Here is a 3,912-nt window from a genome sequence, read left to right as displayed (position 1 = left end):
CACATGGAAGGTAGGAATGACATTTAATGTATGCATTGTATTATAAACATAAAGGTGACGTGTGTCATTTCTGCACTACACACCAGATGTAATTACAACATTTCTATAGTTGGTCGCACAAAAAGTTAGTCCCGCCCCCAATCTCATGCCATTGGTTAAGCCAGTGCCACACTGTTTATACGTCTCGAAAATCAACCTACGAATGGCTTACTTATAAATGTAGTTGACTCAACTGGGATAGAAGTATTTTACATTGGAAAAATTACACACATCACCTTAAATGTAATAAACTGCTCAACTGAGCTACTGGTTTTACTTTCAGTCATTACTGTTATTATGTTTGTAGGTCTGATTCTGGTTTAGGAGCCAGTCATGTGCTAGAATACAGCGATTGTCAAGGGACAGAGTTAGATACAGGGTTAAGATCCAGCCAGTTTCACAACACAAGCAAAAACACCCCATCAATTTTAACAGATCTTCCTTGTGTTGAAATGGAAACGCAGACTGACTTGGATGACTGGACTTTGAATGTACCAAACCATGAAGTCAAAGAAATGTCAGCCATAGCAGAAACTGTCTCAGGCCTCAACAGTGCCCCTTGTGCAGGTCGCCAGTGTCAAAATAATGAACAAGATTCACTTGACTGTCATAAAGAGGGCAAAGTGATGGAAAATCCATCCAAAGAGAACAACTATAGTAAGGTTGCACCCCCGGCAGCTCTACCAGCTCTTTGCCATGGGAACACTGATAGCCCAACAGACAGCAAACCCCATCAGGCAGTATATTCAGAGGCTGGAGGGGGCGTGGATTTCGTAGCCGTCTTTGATTATGATCCAGGCACAGGAACTCCTATATGTCTTGTCGATGTGGATATCTGTCCGCAATTCCCTTGGTATGATTCATGTATTTATAAGTAGGCCTGCCATTTTAGCGCATTTTACCATATTTAAATAAATTGCACTGAATTCGGCAGATTTTGCACGCATAAATCGGTGCGTAAATTGTGAAAAATGTGTGCAGGTTTGGCGTGGGCAAGCAATACAAGCATTCAGTTGCATTTTTACCAGATAATAGAGCACAACAGTGCCTGTCCATTTTTTCCCCATTCAAATCCTTCATAAAAGTGTTCTTAGTCTTGAAGCAATCCAGCCAGCTCAGAGGTGAATCACAACATTGCAAACTTTGATTTGAAGCAAAAAAAGTATTTGAAAATCGGACATAAAGACAAATGTACAAGACTGTGTACTTAACTATAATCCCATGAAGCATTGCAAATGACGTAATCAATTTAAAAATGATGGAAAAATATAAAACTGTTGATTTAAAGATGTTGTATAGAAACAATATATTGTGATTCATTTGCAAAACATTCAGATATTTCTAAATGTAATTTGAGAATGTAGCGAGAGCGACTCAATCGCATCATTCACAGTGTGTCATGAGATTGGGTGGTCGCTGCAGAGCTGGTCCTACCGTGAGCTACAAGGTTGTTCATCGATGGTATATGCTTCCGTCGAAGCCATTTTTCTGCATTATATCAACTTCCTTGTTTAAAAATTGTGTCTGATGGCGGAATTCATGGTGAACAACTACATTACCCATGGTCCATCAGTAAAAATTCACCAATCAGAAAACTGCAGCCAACAAAGCCCACGAAATGTGCTTCAAAGCGACCGCCTACTCCCACGACGCACTGTGAACGATGCAATCGAGTCGATGTCTCTTCACCCTTAAACTACTTGTATATTTGGACATATCGGAATATTTCGCAATAAACGTAAAAACTAAATATTATTCTATACTTAACTCTTTCCCCGCCAAACACGGAATTTTCCGTGTTTTATGAAAAAACGCTTCCCCGCCAAACACGGAATTTTCCGGGTTTCCGTGTTTTAGGTGTTATACGGTAAGGAAGACCCCTCCGCATGTTTTGAAAGAGTACGCAACTCTTTGATCAAAGAAACAGACTGCGATCGTCTCAAACATGAAGAAATGGAGTATGAGAAGCTCAAAATATCAGACATAAACATGCCTTTTATCAGCTTTTTGTCTGAAATGTTGTTTTTGACAAAACCGACCTCTGTTCAAGTCGCAATAAAAAAGAACAAATGAAGATAAAATAAAATTGTTTTTTTGCCTAAAAGCAGAGGCTCAGATCTTTATTGTGATATATAGCATCTTCATATATTCATGGATCGAAAATATTCTACGGGCCATTAAAGTTTAGCGAAAATCGTCAAAAACCCTGGCGGTGGCTGGCAACTTTTTTTTTAAAACGCTGGCGGGGAAAGAGTTAAAATCAACAACCTAAAATCAATAGTTTTATATATTCCTATAATTTTGAATTCAATGACATCATTCGCAATGCTTCATGGAATTGTAGCCCTCATTAAATACCGCAAATGCACAGTGTTGTACCTTTTGTCTTTTTGTCCGATTTTCTGCCTCAAAACAAAGTTTGTGATGTTGTGATTTATCTCGGAGTTGGTTGGTTTGGTTCATGGCTTGCAATTATTTTATGAAGGGTTTTATGGGAAAAAAAGAGTGTGGAAAATACTTCAACCCAGACAGCTGAATAAGGGGGTGGGCAATGTTACGCTCTATTGAGTTAAATACCCATTCATACACTCAAAAATGCAAATGTACTTACAGCAATTTTGTTGCTCTAATTATAACATGACTTGTATTTCTTTAACCAGTATTGCAGATCTGAGCTGTCTTCATCTGGATTGCCCCTCCCCCTCCCCCCGAAGTTTACACGATTCTGTGCTGAGCATTGAATTCAATGGCAATGAGGTAGCCCACCATTTGGGGAACACTTTGCATAGATTATTGCTAGCATATTTTAATTACTCTACGTGGATTTCTGTTTATCAAGATTTGTGGCTTGTATGTTTCTAACAGGAGGGGTACAGCTCATCCACGAGTCGTTTACAGCGTTTGCTGGCTGATTCTCGGGAAATGGTGGCAAGTTTAGAAAACTCTTCCAGAAAACTTGTCAGCCCAGTTCAAAGCCCCACAAATGATGCTGTCCTGCCACCTCCAAAGTAATCATGGCAATGGCAGCAATCACAAGCACTCCCAACCCTCCACCCATGAGAAGGAGGGCAGTCAGACTAGCAGTGTATGTCCCCTTAAGATGTAGAGGACGTATTTATGAAATCACAGAATTTGTTTATGCACAGTCTAAATTATGTTTCAAGATTAAAGGGATAGTTCACCCAAAAATGTAAATACTCTCATCATTTGCTCACCCTCATGCCATCCCAGATGCGTATGTCTTTCTTTCTTCTGCAGAACACAAACGAAGATTTTAAGAAGAATATCTCCGCTCTGTGGGTCCAAGTGCATGGTGGCCAAAGCTCCAAAAAGCATATAAAGGCAGAATAGTAGTAATGCACATGACTCATGTTGTCAAATCCATGTCTTCATAAGCAATATGATAGGTGTGGGTGAGAAACAGATCATTATTTAAGACATTCACCTTCCTGCCCAGTAGGGGGCGACATGCACAAAGAATGTAAATAGCAAAAAACCAAAAGAAGAAGAATGTAAAAGTGAAAGTGGAGATTTATAATAAAAAAAGCTATTGATCTGTTTCTCACCCACACCTATCATATCTCTTCTGAAGACGATGATTAAAACACTGGAGTCTTATGGGTTACTTTTATGCTACCTTTATGTGCTTTTTAGAGCTTCAAAGTTCTGGCCACCATTCACTTGCATTGGATGGACCAACAGAGCTGAGATAGTCTTCTAAAAATGTTTGTTTGTGTTCAGAAGAAAGAAAATCACGCATCTAGGATGGGATGAGGGGGAGTAAATGATGAGAGAATTTTCAATTTTGGGTGAACTATCCCTTTAAATTGTAGCTGATTGAGGTTTCTTCTCTATATTTTCCAACAGGAACAT

Source organism: Xyrauchen texanus, chromosome 44 (assembly GCF_025860055.1).
Source record: "Xyrauchen texanus isolate HMW12.3.18 chromosome 44, RBS_HiC_50CHRs, whole genome shotgun sequence".
Lineage (NCBI taxonomy): Eukaryota > Metazoa > Chordata > Actinopteri > Cypriniformes > Catostomidae > Xyrauchen > Xyrauchen texanus.
This window is presented reverse-complemented; position numbering follows the sequence as displayed.